This window comes from Bombus impatiens, unplaced genomic scaffold (assembly GCF_000188095.3).
Source record: "Bombus impatiens unplaced genomic scaffold, BIMP_2.2 scf_1461, whole genome shotgun sequence".
NCBI classification, from domain to species: Eukaryota; Metazoa; Arthropoda; class Insecta; order Hymenoptera; family Apidae; genus Bombus; species Bombus impatiens.
In genome coordinates, this window is record NT_177880.1 from 323,403 (window position 1) to 346,860 (window position 23,458).

The 23,458-nt window shown below is 41.1% G+C and overlaps 1 protein-coding gene across 6 annotated transcripts in view; it reads right to left on the reverse strand.

Annotated features, from left to right (window-relative positions):
• LOC100745350 (fasciclin-3) overlaps positions 1-23,458 on the reverse strand; it is a 347,287-nt gene that overhangs the window by 193,506 nt on the left and 130,323 nt on the right. The gene's annotated exons all lie outside the window — the stretch shown is intronic.

Sequence of the window (23,458 nt, forward strand, 5' to 3'; positions counted from 1 at the left end):
GAGAAACGATCGATTCATCGCGTTTTATCGGAACTCATGATGCCGCTCGATTATATCAAGAGATCTACGTGATTCGTACTGCTTCTAATATTTGTTATATCGCCTGATTAAACTGACGACAACGACGAGTATCCAATAAATCATTTTCACGTAACCCGTGCATTCCAATAACATACTGTTAATCTTGGAGGAAAACTATCGATAAAAGATTCATTTGCATTGCAATTTCACTTTTTCGTCGTGTTCGTCATATCGTTTTGGCGAGTGACCGAGGAACGTTGCAATTTATCCCGGAAACGGTGAGAAACGTACGCCGCTCAAAAAGAGTTATTGTAAACGACGAGAAACGAGGGGATTTTCTATGAAACCGCACGCGTCCGTTTACACGGTGTTACGCGACTGAAAGTCGCTCGCAAGTTCAACGAATTTACGAGGGCAATTTGCGTAAAACGATTTAATGCGAACGGAAGACACCAACGACACGGCGCAGAAAGATTGCCGTGGTCGATCGATAGGACGACCTTATCGTAATTTTTTACAACTGTGATAACGATACTATCCGGAGAATACTCGTAACGCGCAACGAGCCTGGTTTCTTTGGCGATCGCGAAATATTGTCGCGATCGATCGACAGTTTTGCTATCGCGACGTATTTCTTTATTTTAGAATCTTGGAGAAACTTTTCGCGACGAGCTTAGTTCTCATTTTATGGAAGAATTTATTCCATGGCGTTTAAACGTCACGTATGCTCGTTTTATTTTCTAGATCGATGAGATCTATCGTCGAACGAATGATGTCGAATAAAATTCCAATAAATAGTAATAAAACGAAATATTGAAAAACAGAGAGACACAAACAGAGAGTTATGGATTTTTCGGGCAATTTAACAGTGTAAAAACAATGGCGAAGTTATCGGAGCATCGTATAAATGTTTGCGATATTTTTTTCACGATTTAAAACGTTTTAATGCGCGGCAAACTTTTATATGCTACTAAATTTGAAAAACTTATACGCCGAGTAAATAAAAATGTAGACGGCGAAATAAACGGGACGAGTGGACCATTTTTGCGTATATGTAATTGACATTCGTTGCAGCAAGTTGCTTAATAATACGAATAAAAGACAGAGACAGATTGAAAGATTAATAAGCGAATGGCAAACGATTTAATGAAGATTCTGTTTCACCGAGTGTATTCGTTAATGATGCCATTTACTTTTACCCTTCTATAGTAATGAGGATTATTAATTTGTCGCGGCGAGCGAGAATAGTCCGAGGCGACAAAAAGGGAATCTCAAGATTTCTCATGGATTCTTTTCTCGCAATTTCATTTTCTACGGCGGAGCAGAAGACTTCATTAAAGTAGAGATTCATTAAAGATTTAATAATTATACAAAGATCAGCCGTTTCATCGAGTGGTACCGAATCAACAGGATGGCATCGTCGAGTAAGATAATGAAAAATTATTTACATCAATGAAGTGAAAATTAAAATCGTTAACCGTTTACATATTGAATTTATAAAGAATCAAGTAATGAAAAAGGAACGAACAATAGTTTATGACGATTAAACCTTTCGCTTTACGTAGAATTACGAAACTATGTTTTTATTCAATTGAACGTAGACATAAATACATAAATGCACGTAGTTCAGATAATCTGCAATTAAATACAGATTTATTCGTAAATTTCCGTACCTCGAACTATTTATTTTCCAATTATTTACGATACTTTAAAATACTTTGCCGCCAGGAAAAACTCATTTCCTCAAAACACTCGGTATAACAAGATTACGCGTATCGACGACGATCCTATTATAACCATCCAGCGAGCACATCCCGAAATTCCATTTCCAATCACGACCATCCAACAACGCCTTTCTATTTTTCCATTTTCACACGGTCCACCCTTTCCAGCCTGTTACTTGCTCGTTTTTCCTCTGACCGTAGTCATGGCCATCCCCGATGGTGCGGCACCGATGAATCGATAATGATCGATTTACCGTCGAAAAACAACAAGTCGACTAATTGAAGGAGAAAAAGTGGAGCGTCTCGTCGATAAGGGAAGCCGGTGAACAAAAAGCGATGACCGTGGAGAAAGTGAGAGGCGTATCGAAAGAGAAACGTGTGCCAGAACCACGGTCACTTAATTGCCACCTCGAGGAGCTAATAAAAAGTATACCGCGATAGGGTGGAAAAGCAAGGGCGGGGATGTCGATCGACGGCCAGCCACTCGAAGGCTGTTGCCACCCTCTGGAGCGCGCGCTCTGCCACGAACAATGCAATGCTTTTTAGTTCGTAGCTGGCGAGAACCGCTGCTGGATATCGGGAAACATTGGAGCAACAGGAACGAAATGGAAGTCGCTAACACCGGATTTTCGATATCGCAACCAGCATTCCCTTTATTACTAGTCGCGATCTTCAGCTTCGTCTACTACCCAGTGTCGATTAACGCGACTTTCCGCAATTTCTACACGTGTTCCGTGATTTCATCCCCGTCTCAATACCGAATTTCAGTCAGCAGGTATCATGCAAGAACTGATAAAATAACTTAGATATATAAAATAATATACACAAGCCACCGAATCGTGATAATTACAACTGAAGATATTTATTAGGTTGTAAAGATATTTATTTTTTACAACGATGCACCTTCATACAAATGTGAAACCAAGTCTGTGAAACGTCGCGGTGTTTATCTCAACAGAACAAAATCGATCGTACGTAATTCGACAAAATAATATAAAACGAAAAACGTTGTGAATCTATTACTTCCTGATAATACGAAAGAAACTTTTCGGACAACCTAATACATTGGACGAACTTCGTTCCTTTCGATAGATAGAAGTCAATCCTCGTAAAAACTATGACAATGTAGGTGCAAACACGATTTACTTCGTTGTTTATCACGTTACTAATAACGAACCGATAGATCGCCTAAGTATCGTTCCTAACCGAATTTAGCAAATTGCTTGTCTTCGTTTATCCTATTACGAATTCTATTTAATACTGGCTTAATACGAGAATTCAAAATAGATGGGACTAACAGAGTACGTGATTTCGAGAAGAAGAGCTATTGACAGAGATTGAAAAATTCTTTATCGAATGGCGAATGACTGACGAATTAACTGGCACGCGTCGCAGTAAGATAGATACGGGTAGAGATTTAAACAGAAGTCTGCGGAGTTTCCAGAATACGTCTCCTCGTGGCACAAGATTGCACGTTCTATTCACGATAAATCTTGCTCCCACACATGGTTGAGTTTCGCGCAATGCACGCGAAATCCTCTTACCGTCTTCCTTCTGCCCAACGGCTGCGCCCTTTACAAGATTGTAAGCACATTATGCCTTCTGATTATACATTCGATCGGCAAATATATGGAAACCGGCTATGCGTGTTCCATTTTGCACCTCCGTGCACCAGTGCCACAAGAGTTCCTTTGATTTCGGATTTAAATGCGCTCTGTCTAATCCGCTCCGGCAGTTTGTAGAGGGTTATAGTCTTTCATTAATCGGTTTTCAACGCTAATGATAATTCCACGCGTTTGTTCCGCGCCATAATTTCACGGTACGTTATTCGATTATACCATATGGTGAGCAGTTTGAGGCACGCGAACTTTTATTAAAACTGTGAAATACTTAGCGATATAATTAATACGATCTTCAAAGATTTTCGATTTTTAAAAATTCGCTCTAAGAGTAAATGTTTCCTCGGTGATTTTTTTATCGTACTAAGATATAGCAAATAACTGAATTGCGAATAGGAAGGAAAGAATGAATTCGAGAAATGAATTCCGATTCACATAGTTTCGGTGTTTCTGTTCCTCTCTTATGTCTTTATCGATTTGATTTGTTGATCAAAAATGTCATTCCAACCGGTTGGAATATCATCACAGTGGCAACGAGAAGTCAGTCTGGCTGAATAATATCAGGACTCATATATGATACAGTGCAATCTGTCTAGCGGGCGCCGCAAACGAGCCCTTATTCTTCGAAAATGGCGTAGCCAGCGTAGCACGAAATTAAACCAATTTGTCGTAGCGGTGGGACGTTGGTGCGGCAGGAAACCGCCGCCCATTTATAGGTTTCTAATTACATTTAAGTCTTACGATCTCTCAGGATTAACGAAGTAAATGCAGCTAAATGAGGTTACCCGATCTCACGTTCGCGCACAATCTTCAGCTAATTTGAATTTATACTCGACCCTTTACACTTTTCCTGTCCGTTTCACGCTCGTGACCCGCATGCGAAATCGCGGATGCAACCTCTTGAAAACTGAGAACGCCAACAAGGATGAACCAATCCGAACTAGATTTTTGTTCAAGTTTCTCGATAATTGAAGATAATTTTCAATTTTCTATTTTCCATGTACACGAATATTTTTCGAGTTTCCTGAAAGACCTAGACTCAACCAAAGAGATTAAGCCGCGTTTTAATTTAGCCGCGTTTTAATTTAGCCCCGTTTGCGATAGAGTTGCGTGAGAGTTTAATATCTCCGATCGCGAACAAAACTGGAACAAGTTACGAAACAGAACGATCGAGTCTCGCAGCTTTATACAGAACGCTCATAAATATTTCCGCGTGACTTTGATTGAATTAAGCGTAAGAATTGTATTACGGAGGTGTTTCTACTGTTTCTTTGAATAAATGATTTTATGTCAGTTAGTCGAGGACAGGTTTCATGAAGGAAATGCATCGTTCCGGGGATAATTAACGCTGACTCGATCGTTAGTCGAAGAGACAGACGTTTCCTGTCTTCTAGTTACCAGTAAGTAATCAATTATATTCAAAGAGGTTATTTGTCATTAGTTCGAGTACGAGCAGAAGCACATTTTTCTCTGTAGCTTTCTTCCAACGCTGTTACTTAATTATTCCGAAAAGTTAAAGATCTTTTTATTCTCCTGTAATAAAATGTGGATTCTGTACCTTCTGAGAGTAATTGTGTACTGTTTCATGTTCATCTAGGACTTAGTGCAACTTATGGAAATGTATTGAAAGTCATCAAATGTGAGCGTTGATTCAAGCGATTTACTGTGCCAGCGACTATGACCTGTTTGACGGGTTTCGAAGTGGACGACCGGTTGAATTTGATGTTGATGCTTTAAAATCTGAAGCCTGATCCGAGGTTAAGTATACAGGAATTATCAAGAAGCCTTAGGTTCACATGGCCAACTGTACAAAGGCATCTACGTGAAATTGGCAAGATACATAGACAAGGAATATGGGTTCTATGCCAATTATCCGATGCCAACAAAGATCTTCGACGAACAGTTTGCACTTCATTGCTCGCCAGATTACGTGCAGATCCATTTCTATCCAGGGCCGTCATCGAAGACGAAAAATGAATCCTCTGCGATAACATGAGGCGTTCCAAACAATGGCTATCTTCAAACAAGACACCAAAGCCAACCCCTAAACCGGGGAAAGCTTTTATTGTATGTTAGATGGGAATGTAATGGTATAATTCACTTCGAGTCATTGAAACCTGCACAACGGCTGCATTCCAAATTGCTAGAAAAGAGGGCAGTTTTAGAAATGATAGAAAATGCGTAATACTCCAACAGGGCCACATGCAGTAAATCATCCAGGAAACAATTAAAGAGTGGGAAGGTCTATTGTACCCACCATACTGTCTAGACGTTGCACCGTCTGACTATCATTTTTTCAGATCTTTGAAGCATTTCTTAAGAGATAGAACTGTACTGTACTCCTCAAGAAATATAAATGTAACTGAAATATGCTTCTGTAGCCGATATAAGAACTCATCTTGAATTTTACTTTGCGTCACGGACATGAGATTTCTACAAGAGGGATATTGAACTTTTGCAGAAGAGATGGCAAACTGTTATTGATAACGACGGAGATTATACAATTAATTAAAAAATAAAAATGTCATTTTCTTACAGAAGAGAAGCTTCTCAATGAAATAAATTTATCGTATATTCGTACATATTTATATTATGCATAATATAATCCGTTAAAAAGCGATTTGAACGTTTGGAAATGTAGAAATCCAATTTGACCAATTCTATTTCCAGTAACGATCAAGCTGAAATTGTTCAGCTCGGTGAAAAAAAGCCGAGGCTAAACCTGATGATATTGTAAAAGCAATAATCGAGTCATGTCGATCTGATTGGCGAATTCCATAGATTATAATACACAGTCGCAATAATGCAGGGTATTGGTAATTGCGATTTGGCTGATTTGTCTCGTGGCCTGGTTCATCGGTTCGTTGGTTCCGAATCAGCCCCAATTACCCGATAAAAAATGAATCAATGCGGTCGGGACGTGTCCCGAGATTTATGTTGTACAGCTTGTTGCTAATAGTTGATCCTGCTATCTCTAATTGCCATGATAACCACACCTTTCTGACGCACTTGCACATACTGAAATTATCCTGAAATTCAATAAACAACAAAAAGTCGGAGAAACAGGGTTGAGGAGAATTGAAACTTGTTGAGTCATTATATTATACCGAATTATTTCCATTGCTTTGTTACGTATAGTTAAACAATGAAATTAAGAGATTTCAAAAAGTTGACTTGCTCAGATTGGTTTCCTGTTGAAGACTAATGGTGTTTCGTGCAAAGTTTAACACTGAATTTTAATCTGTTGACCCTTAGCTGATTTAAATAACCCTGCCTTACCCTATGTCTAACCTGTTAGGTTACACCTGTAATGTTTGAACTCGAATTATGAAATCCTCTAACCCCAATTTCTTACCCTAATATATAAAGACACCACCGAAAGATAACGATATCAGAGAACATATGACGCAATCTCCAGCTAAATCACCCTCGACCCAAATCAACCACGATTCATCGCACGCCCAACGTCTCTTGCCATCACGAACTGCGCGTGGGCGCGTGGAAATTGTTTGGACGTCTCGACAGGGTGGCATTCATTTTTTTTTCTTCGCCCTACAGGCGCCGTCTGTGTTTCAGCCGCTGTAACATAGGTCGACGTAATCCCCGCCACGTAACTCCGTCTCGTTGCGTCAATAACGTATCCCCAAAGGACAAGAATCAATGACTGATCGTTTCGCTGATCGAATCGACCCGCCTCGTCGTGTCCCGATCGTCAAACGATGAAGATTGATCGCGACTCACGAGCTCGCAAGGGTCGCGCGGTGATACCACGCTCGCGATTATCGTTTTCGGCAAGGGCCGATAATTCTTACGGCCGTATTCTGCGACTGGTAATCCTCTTATCGTTCGAGCGCGCCGCGCTCGTCGACTTCGCGGAGTAACGAGATACGCAATTAAGATCCTGGGGAAATTCGTGAAATACAGGACGGATAAAAGTGTCGATTAATCGACCGCTTCGAAGGAACTCGCTTGTACCGAGGAAAAGGGTTTCTACCACAGCAAGGTTCTGATACTGCATTCGTGAAATTTTTAACGCAAATGGTTTGTTGCGAATACGATTTTCCTTTTTAATTTCACAAAATTGTGAAATTTAGATGGAAGAAATGGTGACGTGAAGAAGTTCTTGAAATTTCTTTTTAGCGGAATTTCAGTCCTTAATGGTATTGACGAATGAAACACGCGTGAGTCGATGAGGAAGTAACGTTGATTATCGTCAGAAAATTTTGTTTCACTGCACTTACCTTATTAAACTCGATCTAACCCGCGTCACGCCGGTTAAGAGTTATAACGCCGAAGAAAGAAACGTAAAGATACAGTATACGCGCATAAATTGGCATAAAAATATCGTTATAGGCCAACAATGCGATAATACTTGAAGCTCTCGATCCAACTCCCATGCCGTAACAAACAAGTTCATTTCCTGATGTCACCGGATCCGCCACGCGTCCTCAGACGAAAAGGGGGAAAATAGTTCTTCCACGTTGTACATTCAATTTCTTCCCATTGTCATCTGAGAGTACGGGGGTGGAAATTCTCTCGGAGGTCGTTACGTCGTGCAAAACGACCCCGAATGAACGTTTTCTGAATTCACATGTTCAAGATCCCTGGGGTGACGTATACCGCGTTTCAAAAGAGAAGATCTAACAGAGGCACAGGATGGAACGTTCACGTTTTGCCACGCGTTTTACCGATATCGTTAACAATGTATGCAAGCCTTTTTTTATGTAGACTGAAGCCGATAAATCGATGGACATTTGAAACTCGCTCAACCCTACGACGACTTTATAACCCGCTTTCGTGCGTGTTTCGTTCCCGTGTTTCGATAGCTCGTGTGCCACTTTTTATCTATGTCTCTGTCCCTTGAGCATTTGCAAATACTTTCTTTCATACCAACTCATAACGGGCCCTGCTTTACGGTACATTGTATCGTTTGATCTTCAACGTTACGCCCTTCGATCAAAGAAGAGCTTCGCGAGTCAGTATTCATTCGTGTAACGGGTAGATGAAAACCTTTTAATCATTAAAACGTCCCAGTTATACGTAGCAACGTTAGAACTAAAACTTTCAGTCGGTTACACATATAGCAAGACAACGAGTATAGAATGTTCTACATTTCTGCATATTACAAGATACCGATCCCTAGTAGCTAATGCTTCCTTACGGCAATACATCGTTCCTCTACCTTTTAATCTTCTTGTTCCCTTTCTGTCTACCAGAGAAATTATCGACATCGTCGAATTACAGCGTGTTACGCTATCCCATAATCTGATAATCTATGACAGCGATATATCTAAGTGTTCGGCCAGCCAACAGCGTCTACGGTAACTTCTTCTATAATGACACGGTAATTCCAGTTTCGGGAGTGAAAAGGGGAGCTACGTGGACCGGTATCGGGCAACTTTAACTTTTACTCGTATCTCATAAAAATAACAACTCCTCCGGCAAACTTCAGACATGATAATTCCCTTAACCACGTCGTAGTCGAACTTTGCTCGCTCAACTCCGCCGCAGAAACTCTTCCACGGTAGTGAAAGCGTTAACGTGGAGTTAAACCTTCGTGCCAGAGTTCTGTCCGCTTGTACGCCTAATATTGACTGACTGACTAGACCGACGATCGATAGATTGCAGAACACTTGCCTGGCTGTGTCAAAATCGCGTGTAGTCGCGTACAGGCGAGCGTACATGACGGCCAGTGTTATAACAGAACGCGGATGAACGCGCGGTTATCGATAGATATCTGTGAATAGAGAAACGATTCGCGGAGAACTAGACGAAAGAGAGAATGGTACATTCGCGGATTAAACGTTTCAACCGCGAGATATCTTGTTAACACACGGACCAAAGCGGACATTAGTCGCTAATTAGGATACAAATCGGATAATCTCTACTGATAGATTTCAATCTCTGATAATTATTAGACAAAACGATGAGAGGTAATGGGTCGATGGTGATACAATAATAGACTGTTTGATGTTGTTAGGTAATCGCGTTTGTAGGCTGTTTAACGCGATGAATTGTGTATTAACCTGTGGGTACGCGATAGTTTGGCGAAAGGTATTTAATTTTAAATGCGACCGCGCAACCATACGCTCGGTGCTTCGATAAAACTGATTATCGGCGGGTTTATCTACTAAACGATGATTTTGTGTGTTCTTTAAACAGGTTCGTGCAAAGAGAGCCGTTCAGATAGATCTGTGCGTGATTGTACAAATGGACTGTCTTCCAAATAAATCGAAAGGAATTTCGATAAACCAGATTCTCGTTAATGTCGATAACGAGTTCATTGCAACTTTCCCGTTGAGAAAGAAAAGCTGGAACTGAAAATTCAGACGAATAAGTTTCATTCAGTGAGTCACAAGCTAGAGTACGTAGCTTGAGACCTGATAGTGAAGCTAATCCTGTAAAAAGTTGGCCGCTTGTAACACGATCGAAGTGCTACCGGCGGAACTTTGTCGATTGGTTCCACGTTTCCGTATTGAGGGGAAAAAAATAAAAAGCGGAAAGACAAAAAAATATATAAGGGAGAAGGAATAAAGAAAATTGAAAGAAGCTTCATTGTATCAAACAAGGTATATACGTACTTTTAAAGTTCATCAGCTCGTTCACCAAGAAATCGGCTTTACGATCGATATCAACATCGAGTGGATATTTACCTGAAACAAGGGAAAACGATATTTATTAAAACAAAGTACGCGAAAAGGAAATACAACGACACGAATGTAAACATTCCCGGAAATCAAATCTCAACTGAGAAATAAAAATCACGTTTTCCTGTACATGCGCGTATAGTATATTTTACACGGAGTTAACAAAAACACAGATATTTATTTCCTGGTGTATCGTTCGCGTCGGAACTCGTTATGAACAATCAATTTTGATACTGATTCCCTGCTAACAAACGTTTATTAATTTTGTATCGCACACCCACCCTACACCGTTCGTAACGGAGAAGTTGTACAATTAACGATCGTGTTGCCAAAAGTTCGTCGAACTACTTTCCAGGTCGTTTGAATGGGAAAAGTTATATTCGTTGGCGTTAAACACACACACACACACACACACACAAAAAAGAATTAAAATAGTTCAATTTTTTCAACTAACGGTCCTTTCTCCAACACTTCCAATAACGATGACTGTCGAATTTACAGTTCTACCACGCTCTATAATAATGCGAATACAAAATCCGATACAAAACTCACAAATATTGTGTTCCCTCGAATAAGTTTCGCTTTCGGATAGAATTTCGTTATACAGGCAACGAACGTTGTCCCCACTCTGGATAATAACGTCGTGGTCCATGATACTTGTTAATATCGTGTTACCACTTGCCGAATTAATTCGACGGTATACGTGGCACGCTCGAACACAAACCGATAGCAAATATAAAAGTCGTCGATGGAATACGATCGAAATCGCAGCGATAAGTAAGGGACGAAAGCTCGGCGACGCGGCAAGGAATCATTGAACCGCAAGAAACCGTTCGCACTGCGCCGACGAGAGGAGATAATTTGTTGGTTCAGCGACTTCTTTCCCCGGGAGTCGAGCCACGCGATTTCAACTACGTGGCTTTTTTCTCTTTGTCGTCGCGGTCTCGAAGGAGGAACGGCCACGATAATATCCGAGCCAAAGGGATTCTCTCGCCCTATCTACGACCCTCTGCCAATTATTTGTCTCCGATCAACCGAAACACGCTATTTAACGTGGAAGTCGATGTCTCCGCGATGTTCGCTCAATATGGAGGGGATTTTCGACCGTTTTAGTTAAATACACGTTTAATTGAATGGTTAATTCCAGTCTGGTGCTATTCACATAACTGTAATTTAGTAATTAGACTGAATTAGGATAGAAGCTACTTTATATTCAGAAGCACCTTTTGCAAGATCTATAGGTTCATGTCTTAAATCGATAAACGCATCAATATTGGAAGATCTCCATTATCTTTTAAATTTAAGTGCTATTTTCTGCTCGCGTTAATAGAACGCAGTTATTATATTTCTGTCTCGATTAAATTCGACTTTAAATTACGTTCATGCGAACGCTACCAAAGGAATAGTTAATAAGCTATTATCTCGCAGCCAATCCAAACCGAGGTTCTTCCAGATTCTCGCAGAAATCCTGGGCTTCGTACCGTTGTTCCGTAAAAGATGGCGGAAAGACGAGGGTAACGAAGAGAGGATGAAATAGAATGTGCTTTGCGGTCACGGCGGGTAAGTGCAATGGTCAACCACCGTCTAACCGGCCAACTCGGAGATACGTGTCCGTACGTGAAAGGAACTTCTCCGAGAACTTCTCTAATTAAACGACCGTTCCTTTCGTGATTAGTAATGTTACGCTAATGAACTCCCGCCAGTTACTTTCGGGTTTGTTTTCTGTACAGCTCGCACTCCTTTTTGTCTCCTATGATCAAGTAACCAGTAAGTAACTTAGTACCTTTTACATTTGCGATAAAATATTAAACTAGAATATAGAATATCTTCAAACTTTTCCTAAATTTCGCTATCAATTTTCAGGACAAACCAATTTTAACCCAAAGCTTTATATGTCTGGGATTACATCCATTCGAACATTTTATACACCTTGAAAAATTCAACAGCTCACGTATATTCTAAGGATTCCCTGGTTCTACATATTAATTAAACATTTCTCGTTCGTACGTAACATATTCCTGAAAGCGATCATTTCCGAGTACCTTGCGTTCAAATAATCATACAATCTGTCCCATTTCATTTTGAAAAATTCACGTCCCATTCATTTGTCGATCCTTAAAAACTAACGTCAGTCAAAGACAATGACAGATTCACCGGACAAAGGTTTTTCACCTCTTCCGAGTATTAACACCGAATGAATTTCCGGAATCGTCGACGGGACAGATCGAGAAATTCCTGGCCGCGCAATAGCCGAGTTCGTTTATAAAAATGGGAGGACGAACGGATCCCGAGATATGCAGATATCGGTGGAATTTTCATTGTTTCCCTATTTCAGCCAGCGCCGAACGGTGCACGCGTGTGCACGACCACGCGCGCGCGCGCGTTTATGCGACTCTTCTGGCGACACGCCCTTTCCAACTGAGGTATTCTCTGAGAAAGGTGAGATAACGGAAGTACGTAAGGAATGTGAGACCGAAAGGAGAACGCTTAACGGGATTAGAATCGGTCGCGTGCCGAGCATATCTTTCCGGTATTACGTAATTGCGTCGTTTTCGCCCGTGCGCAGTCGCCATCACGATTCGCTAACCTGCACACAGGTCTCGAGTTTCATTGTTTTTCCACGATAACTGGAAGTTACAGCGCGAGGAAAAAGAAAACGAAATTTTGGATATTCTTCGAGAGAACGATACTGCCGGTTAATTAAAATAAAACTTGATCGACGTGGAAATATAAAATAGGGTGAAATGCGGGGAGTTGCTCGCAACGAGAATTTCACTGGGTTTTTTAATTATCGAAAAGTTTGACTCGATGGATTTGAAGGGTTGATGGATTTGTGACAGTGATTCAATGAAGCTACGTGAAATTCGGTAGCATCGGGGTATTATGGATATGAAGGGTGAATGAATCGAATAGGATTGATCGACAGTCAGAATAATTGTTACGCTGCCAGTTGTTTGCCTTAGGCACACATTGTTTAAAAATGTATTAACTTTCGTTCAAATGTTTCGGCAGGATGTATGGCAGAATAAATGAAATGGTTTCGAGTTTTTATATAATTCGTTAAAACAAAAATGTTCGTCAGTTCGAATAGCTGCGGTATTCAACCGAGATGAAAAGCGAGAAGAAACCATTGGCCATAATCGAACCATAAGTTAACGTTTCGTTGGCTTCGGTCTCGTAAATCGATCACGATAAATCACGATCACATTTTCGTTTATTTTCTCGCATAATTAATAATCTCGTGTTCCTGTTCACGTTGATTTTCTCGCGCGAAAAAGAGGTCACGATCGAAAGCGTTCTACAAGCTTAGCTCTGGATCGAAAACGAAAGAACTTAAGCACTCTTGGTGGCCACTTAGAGCCTATGGATCGGGAGCAAATCGAACGGTACGCGACATCGAGATTCCACGGGGTTGCTGTCAAAGGGGAATCGAGGGATGTGTTTTATTCCATTGGAATTTCAAGAGAAGCCCGAGGCTGACTAGGCTGCGGGAATCGGCCTGATACACGGATGAAATATGACGCTCGAGGAGTTCGTACGCCGCGAAGGAGCAATAAAATCTGTCCTGGGTAACCGAACACCTCTTGCTCCTGTAACACCCTGGAACAAGCTTCCGCCGTGTCTCCGCTGTCGGGGAGAATGATACGCGTTGACGAGACACAATGAAATTGCCCGTGGAATACGTCATGTAAATTTTCAGCCTGACATCACGATACGCGACCTCCTCCTAGCTCTTGCATTATCAGTTTGCAGCACGTAGCTTCTTGCGGATGAAGGCTGAGTTTAAGACGAAGGGTTCCTGATGGGGATATTTAATATCAGGAATATTACGAAGATTCAATTTCGTGGGTTGGATACAGGGTTGAAATAAATTGAATTTACTACGAGAATAATTCTGATAAATAAAATGAATGGTTGTATGTGATCGGACTAATGATGGATCTGGCTATAGTATGTGAAATGTGTAAGTACTACTTTAGTTGAGATTGATTTAGTTGAGATATATGTCAGAATAATTTTCAAGTAACTATAACGCTATTTGAAAGGGTTTAAAGGTTATAAATGAAGCCTCGATATAAAGTACCTTTCTATCGTCTCTGTCAATTATTGAACACTTCAAAGTAACGTGAATTATTTATCTTTCTATTGGCTGCATGTTTCCATACTAAAGAACAAGTAACATCCCTACCTGACCATACACTACTCTATAATCATGCACAACGTCAAATGCAGAACAATGCACCGCGTGCCATAATACGAAGGAGGTCATCAGTGACACGTAATAAAGAGTCTCGCGTCGACATAACAGATGCACATCGTCCGTGCAACACGAGCTTCGCTCGTTTTAGGAAACTCACAATCCTATCGTCGTTACGCAAGTAAGGTTAACGACCTCCCAAAGTAATATTACTTTCGTCGATCGAGTCTGTGCTGATAAATCCAGACCTCTTTTGTACGCAGAGTCTCGTTGCAGATGCGGATGATGTCCTGCGTCATGCAACATTTACGACTTACGTTGGCTCCTGTCGGTTTTTACGACGAAACGCAGAGCCCTTCCATCATACTGTCGACTAAACATACGACAAGCTGTAAATTTCACAAACTTCACGAGACCGTAGTAAAAACTAAGCTCCCTTTCATAGATCAAATTCCTATTTATAGAACTCTCGTTTTTCGATAGCGTATTTTATTTTGCAAGCTTTAACAAATATCCACTGTGTTTGGCAACATTTTAGTATTAAATCATATTTATCTTTCAACGAAATAACTGAGTCCTTTGATCTGACTTTCGTCTAAATTCTAATAAGAAAATATGAAATATCACATAGATAGACTATACTTAAAACTATACAACTTATTTATTTCAATCATTTTGGCACCCTCTTCTTGTCGACCGCTTTTTCATCCCGAAATCTCATCCCGAAAAGAGCAACTTGTACAATTCCATGGAGAATGAATGATGCAAAGGAAACGAAAGGATTTCGGTGTTTTCTTTGGGGCGAAAATGAACGACCGGCCGGGCACGGAGGAACCGCTTCCAGGCTACGGGGTCGATCCTTAAAGTTCTTCATACAAGCCGGGAGTGGCATTATTCCAAGCACACGCTCGTGGGCACGGGCCTTAAACCGCATTCTGCGCGACGCCCTGGGGTGCTTTTGTCAGATGACACGCCGGTGAATAATTCACCTGGCGCGCATACACAGCGATGACGCCGCTGGACGGAAAATCGTGATACCACAGCTACCCATAAAACCGGCCCTCCGCCCACTGTTTTCCATCCCCCCGAAATTTATCTTGGCTTATTGTGTTCCCGTTTCTTGGGTAACCTACCTATCGACCACGTACCAGCGAATTGTACAGGTTTCTCGTAACGTCGTCGAGATTTTTGTCTTCTATGTAATAACAGCTTGAACGCACGAGAACGACCGTAAGGTTCGCATTGCGTGCGAGCTGTAAAAGAAATTAAGAAATTGCAAATGTTTTAGAAGCATACTCTTTTCAATATACATTTTCATTGGAATAATTCATGGCCTGATCTAACTTTTCCCTTAACGTTGTGTATATTTGTCCGTAAGTTATCATATATCGAATAAGAAACAAATGCAAAAGAAGAAACGGAATGAACTCCTCCGTGGAAAAACGTTAAAACGTAAGATAATAATATGAAGATCTAATTCCTTGGAATTTTAGTGAATCGCCCTGACAAAATTTCCTTGTAAAGCTGCATTTACAACTTGAATGCATCAAGATTCTCATATCTCTCCTCCTCTCGCATTCCAACCACCAGTAAACCAACAAACTCATCTCAGAAACAGCTTCCACGACTCTCTTACCCGGACCCATCAAAAATGCACGTCGACCCGCAGCGTGTTTTCCATTCTTCTCAGAGAATTTCACCGGTCTCGACGGTGTTATTCCACGGGAAATCCGGAAACACGGAGTGACGCTCTTTCCAGAGGAACTCTCGTGGATGGAATCGAAAGACGAATAACAGGTATTCCAGTGGAAGAGAGGTTTGCCCGATCTGTCAGCCGGCCGAGTATCAGCCAGACTCACTTACGTATGCGTTCCTGTTGAAGGTATTAAATCTCAAATATTTAATATCCTCAGATTTTTGAGCGTATCCGTGGCTGTTGGGAAGAACGCGGTATGGAGATCGCGTTGCAAACACAAACGGAAAAGGCATTCGTACCCTGTATCCGTGAACGTTGCGACATTATAAACTGTTGTACCCGTTTTCGAAGATCGGATCGAAGGAAGAGACAGGGAGGGAAATGTTGATCCGTCAAAGTCCAAGTGGCGCCGGATCTGAATGGTCTGTCATGAGAAGCGAGTTTGCGTAGATCGTGTGATTCGCTGGTTATGAGCCGAGAATAGGGTAGTACAAGCATCCGTAGACGGTCTCTCGGGTAATGGAATTTGGAAGCTTATCGTAGGTCAGGATCAAGAGGAATGGCACGTGTATCATTCAAGCAGAAAGATAGCAAATTGATGTTATTAGTTTAGCAAGTGTAGAGGATTCTAGTCTAGTTGTATTTTCGTACTTTGCGTTAAAATCGTTCAGAAGAACGATGGATTGGCTAGACAAGTTGGATATTTTTGTTCAAAGTATCGACAAGCAAGAAACGTCGAAAATTTCAGAACTTGAGAATCCCGACGGTGTATCAAAATGTTAAGAAGGGAACTTTTGACGAAACGTTGCTTAACATCTGAAAGATGTTGAAAGTTAAGTATTTAAAACGTTTCAAGAAGGCCAAGCAGGAATAAGAACGAGCGCTCGGAGCAATCTATCTCGAATACGCCTGTTCTACGGGACGCGGACTAAAAGCAGAGATTCCCCGAGGAATAATTCCTTAATTCCTCTATTTAATCTTCTTAATTAACCGACTTTTCGTTTGGACGTTTTATTCAAAACGGGAGACGAACGACGATGACCCACGGACCAACGACAATGCTTTATCCGACATTATCGTCCAGAACTTGCCTCTACCTTTGAACCGATATAATTGGTTATTAGATGCCGACCGAGGATATCGATCAGAGCCTGGAACGTCACGACCACACAGAGGGGCAATTATCTAAGTGGCAGTCCGCTTTAAAGATCATTGGCGATGTATTCGTATCCGTGCTTCGCACCACTGATCGATGAGGAAACCGTTCAACTGGCAACCATCGTCAAAAGGACTCCATTAATTCCATCTCCAATTATCTATTTTGATCTATATCGACACATTTTCTGTGACAAAATTAATTTTGAGACTAAATCTTCGAAATGAAACGCGAACCGAATTAATTCTAGACGATAGTAGAGCATACGGTAATTTTATTTTAGCATCCAGTTTCTAGGTCCGTTTTCCACCTGTACCTGACAGACATCCATGTGAAATTCTATCTATACCAGTTCTATAATCCTCTTACATCATCCAGATACACTGATCATTCGTAATGCAATCACGGCAACATCAAATTCGATCGATCATCGATCATTTACCAAAGTCAGAAGTGAGACGGAGGAGGATCGTCCGATAAATCTAATTCAGGCGTTCCCAATCGAATTACGACAGGGACATGAAATCCACGGTAGAAACATAGTGTCGATGGAATGAAACTGGAAAGAAAAATATGGTACCCGGAGGAAAGCGTCGTTCATGGGCGGACAATTTCAAAGGCGATTCTCCCGTCTGGCGTTGGTGAGCTCCGACACGAGAGACGATACATACTTCGAATCGGCGAATGCATCGTTTAACATCGCTCAGGTTGGTCGAGGTCTGGATAGGGTCGCGTTATTCCCAGAAAAATGAATTTATATTCCCGGCAGTGCCGACACCTGCAACCGCTCTCTCTCTCTTTCTCTCTCTCTCTCTCTCTCTCTCCTTCTCCCTCGTCCCTCCTCTATTCTCTTCCCTCTTTCATTTGTCTCGAGGCAGAAGTGGGTGGAGCAGCTTCAAGAGTTGATAAATGCGAAGCCCGAAACTCATCCTACCGATTGCGTCTCGCGTGCGACGAAACAGCAGCCGGATCGCTTTGTTTCCGTCCATGCGCGTTTCAAGAACTTGATGGACAGAAAAAAGGAAGGAACGAGCTATGAGAGACAAACGGTAGAAATTCTGGGGCCGGGTCGCGATAAATGACGCTCTGACAGCGAAAAACAGGGAGGGAGGATCTAGGAATAAAAATGAAGCCTACTGTGTCGGTGCTACTGCGATTACAAGAGTTCAGAATGCAATTACTTTCAATTATTTCACATTTTGCCTGAACACCGACGTGTTAAAATAATAACGTTAGAATCTGATACGTTGAATCAGGCTGAATGTTTAGGTATGGCTATTAGAAAATTACTACGATCAGAACGGCCAGAAATCTAACAGTGGGAAGTACAGGATAAATGAAGATTTGACTACATTACAGACCACCTACTCTATATAGCTGATTCCACTCAGGTTCTATAATAATCTGTTAATCTAACTGTAATCCCACATCCTCTGTATGATCCGATTAGGTAGCCGTGCCCTCTGGGTGCTCTAAGTGCATTTTCACACAACTCCTATCGATCATAGGAATCCTATTGCTTCTAAGTACAGTCCGATTAGAGTGAGTTCAATTGCTTTTGACCGGGCCAATCGGAGAACACATAAATATACTATGGTTTATATTAGGTTGTCCAGAAAGTGTCTTTCTTTCGCAAACGTGTTTTTTTTATACACCAGTGCACCTTCATACAAACGTGAAACCAAGTCTGTGAAATGTCACGGTGTTTATCTCAACAAAAGAAAATGTGTCGTACGTAATTCGACAAAATAATATAAAACAAAAAACGTTATACGTCTATTATTTCTTCATAAAACGAAAGGAATTTTTCGGACAACCTTATACCAAATTACGTTTTCGATGACGAGTCTCGAATTTGGTATCGCGTGATTCCCAAAAACTGCGACTTGAGAAAACATTTTTGTTCTTCATAGTTGTTGAGAAATTTTCAGAAATCAATAAGATTTCTACGCATTCTCTCGAAAATGGTATTATTATACTATAATATATATAGGTTGTTACTTCACGGTAAACGACACAGCGCTATTTTCACGTATCAGGAGTCGATAGGTCCTGCCATTAGGATTTCCGAAAATGATCGTCGTGACGTTGAACGAGACACACTCCAACTTCAATTTCTGCGACGTTGAAACTCGCCGGAAGTTTGAACGAGAGCTTTCCCGAAGCTTGAAGCTTGGACGGCGCCTTCACGCGCTTTCAACTCGTTCCGGTGAAATTGCCGTTCTATTGCTGTTCCATTCGGCCTGTTGGAAAACTGACGTTTTACTCGGTGAAAAACTTTAGCGAGTCATTGAAAAACGCTTCTAGCCCTTCGATAAAATTCCTGGCCCTGGACTTTCTAGTGCTTCACTATTAAGAAACAGACAGGAAAGAAGTGGAAGACAGACAAATAAAACAGCGCAAGGAAGCAAGAATAAAAAAGGTGGTGCGATATGTAAGCAACGGAAAGTTGTTCCGTAAACAAACGCTGTAGAAACGCTCGTAGAGAGTTTCTTCTCTCTTCTTTTTCAATTCTTTTTCCATGCTTTTCAGAAAAATTAATTGATCTTAAATCGAGAACCATCAAGTTTCTCTTAAAAACACAAACATTCACATCTTCGAGACCAACGAAACAATTCGATCACGAACCCATTGAAAGAATCCATCCGCGTGTACAATGAAACCTGAGCTCTACGCGAGGTGGTTCGATCTTCCATTCCCCGAACGAGTCTCGCGGCTCTGTCACAAATTTTCCAAACCTATTTTCAACCTGGTCTCGACGGGTGCGACGAGAATGGCTCTCGTATCTTGACCAGACTCGTGGCGGTTTTTCCAAGGCGGACTTTAGTCCCCGCTGTCCCGTGAATCATAGCGGTTTGGATGCCCCAGGATGCGGCACGTTCTATAAAGTTCGCCAGAATTTCTTCGTGGGCGTAACCGATCCAACCAGTTTCTACACGAGCGTGGAGGAGGTGGCGCATTACGATATTCAATATCCGACGTCGTAATTGCGGTCAAAGTTCCGTTTCGTAGCCCCATGCATCGTCGAAATTTGCATGTATATCACGATTTAGCAGCCGACGCAGAGACGTGGCAGGCGCGGCGCGGCGCCACGTGAAGGCCCCTCAACGGTCACGAGGAATTGTTCTGCAATGCAGAGAAATCTCCTTCGAAGTTTCGATCCTGTAACCGCGTTTCGAATTATCGGCTGTCCTACAGGTAAAGTGTTACTCTCCTCGTGCAATAAGGTCCGAACTCGGCTCCTATTACTCGGCCGACTTTCAGCGTTCGAACTTTGCTCGCTGTGTCACGGAATACCGTGCGCTGTTGCGACTTCGTAGAAGTTGCGAGGTCGCGAGGCAGTAACTCGTGGATTAATAGTCAATGGATTGCAAATGCATTTACGAGAATTTTAAATATGCAGACACGTAGTGTTCAATATGAAAATACGTAGGAAATGCACAAAATAAAGTACTTGCGGATGGAACAAACTGTTATTTAAATTCCATCTCCTAGTTGTCATCGTAAAATTATGAATTTGCATAAAAGTCTGCAGCCCAATAGTGAGTTAATCAACGATTCGACTTGAATATCGTAATCGATAGTTCTACCTCCCTTTTCTTTCTTTCTCGAATTAATTACGCTTCTACAAATATAAAATATCAAAGTAGATAGAATGCTTTCTCGATACCAATTATCGATTATTCTACTTGAAACGTTACTTTACTTGGAATTTGCGGTAACACGAAGGAAGGAAAGAGACATTACGTAACCTTGAAGTTTACCAGAACACCGGATCTCTTATTTTCTCGTCGATCTTCCTCGATAGGGAGTTCTCCTTCGCGAACCTGTCCAAGCGTATCGATATCTTTCTGCTCATAGTCCATACGATTCGTTGCCATGGTGGCAACCGACGATGCTTGTGGATTCCATTCTTTAGATGTCATTCAAATGCGGGGCGAAGGATCAACCAGCCGGAAATGAGACGGCCAAACACAAAAAAGATCTCTTTACCGAGCGCGAACGCGAGAGATACCTACGGAACGACTGCCCCCACATCGTCCAGACGATATCCTTTTCCTTGCAGCCTTCTGCCAACGTTCTTAAACGCATCGTCCTCCACTTATCTTTCGAAACATCTTGCAAACGATCGAACCTGATAACGAAAGCTTTCTGTAGATTTTTCACCCCACGTTCTACCGAAAATCTAAAAATCTTTGTGCCTGGAAAATCCTTAGTAAATTTTAGGATTCGTAAGTTTCAACAATTTTTAATAAATTCTTATTCCCTGCGTTTCGGTTATTTCTTCGGTAAATTTTAATAAAATATATTTACACATTTTTCTAGCACGATTCCGTGTCCAACTTTTTAAGAAGGAAATTTTTATATTCGATTTGCAATTTCTATTCTCAAACTATGGAAAGTTAAACGCGTCGAAAAACCAGGTAAGCAATAGCTTTTTCAAAAACCAAAACTGGAACATTAACGCTTCTAATTTATTGTTGATTTTCATATAATCGATACGACTGTCCTGTGTATGTAACGAAGTAGAGATATATTACAGATTAAACATAGCTCTTACTATGGTAATGATTTGTTGTTGAATAACAACAGTGTAACAATTTATCACGATAAATGTTATCGTATTATAATAGCATGCCATGATATTTCATTGTGAATATTGCATATCAATGTTCTCTGGCTATGTTCGCTTCGGTGACATGGATGAAATTTTACCATAAATGAAATTGATTACGATACATCCACCCACGGCTGATGTTTCACCGTGAACCATTAAGACTAATTAAGGTCGTGCAGCTAGTAAAGAGGCGGGAGAAAGATTCCCACTCGTACATAGGCACTCGTATTCTTAGATGCGACAAATTAAACCATATGAAGTAATAAGGCTGCTCCTGAACCTTGGCCCCGCTACCATTACGTATTTAAGTGGTATGCCACGATGACGTTTGCCGCAATAATTGTAGTTCCCTCTGCTTGCGTAACTACGTTGTCGTGGTTCCTGTCTTTTAGCGTTCGCCCCCGTCGATTTCGTCGTTTAATTAATTAAAACGCAATCACTAATTAAATTTCGCGATTTAATTAGCCGACCATATTTGTCTGTTGCAAAGGAAGATTTATTTTTCATCCGGATTTGATATTTTGCAGCAAGAAATTATCTGAAGCGTTTTAGAATACTAATTTGAGATACTAGAATCCACATTTTGCTCAGAAAATTGCCAGGAAAACAATCTGTAATACATTAAGATTTTTCATTCGATGATAATTGATAGATTAGATACTTTGTGGTTTCGGTAACGTGAAAGTATTTCAGCTGTTAATGATACATACGGAATACGTTGGAATTAATATTCATGGCTTGGTAAGTAGGATATATCATCCACGATTGGACAAACGGAACCACCCCTAACTAAACAAGCAGAATAGAGACCATTCTAGGCCACACAAGTAGAACAAGGACTATCAGTGGCCGCCCAGACAGGTATTATTCGTAGTTAGACAAGTAGAATGTAGACCATTCCAGATCGAACAAGTAGAACAGATCCCATCCTTAATCAAACAAGTAAAATGAAACTGTCTAGTCGAAGTTGCATTAGGACATCAGAACGTGCAGCCTTGATATCAGTTTCGAAATGCTCGGAATAGGCTTCGAAAGCTGTCTATTACGTTCGTAAGATTTATTTTCAGCGCGCAATTGTAAGTTCTATGATACGTAAACGGCGAAGAAAGAAAAAAATGAAAAGATGAAAAAGTGCGATGTATTCCATTTCAGCGACGTTCTTGTACGATCCGACGTGGTCGTCCACGTTCATTGAACATGGCCCTATTGTCGTGGTTCACTCACCCTCGAATTCACCGTCGATCGGCTACATTCGCGAAACGTTTTACCAAATTGGGTTGAGAGACATCGTGGAGGACATCGAAATTATATGTCCAATAGACGAACGTAGCTCGCGAAGCCTGCAGAAGCTTACATCGAAGCTATTCAACTGGAAAAAGACACGCTGTGTTCCAAGTTTCGACAAATCCTTCTAACAATACCAAGAAAAATACCTTTTTCACCAAATCAGGTCGAAATCGCGCGGGATAATACAATTGCATTTAGAAACTGTCTTACGAAGAAACACACCGAACTGATAAGCACCGTAGTGATAATTTCAATGAAAGTTTTCGGTCTTCTTTAAGGATATTCTTCGTAATGGTATTTATCGGAAAGTTTCCACGTCGAAAGGATAAAAGTTGCCCAGAAATTTTAAAGGTAGTAGACATATTCAGGCGAATTTCGTACATTTGGACAGCAAATTGGATCACTTGAAATACTATATCCCAGAATATTCCTACTAAATTCCTTTCAAAGTTCACAAATCGTTGATATTTATCCGTATGAAGGAAACAAAAA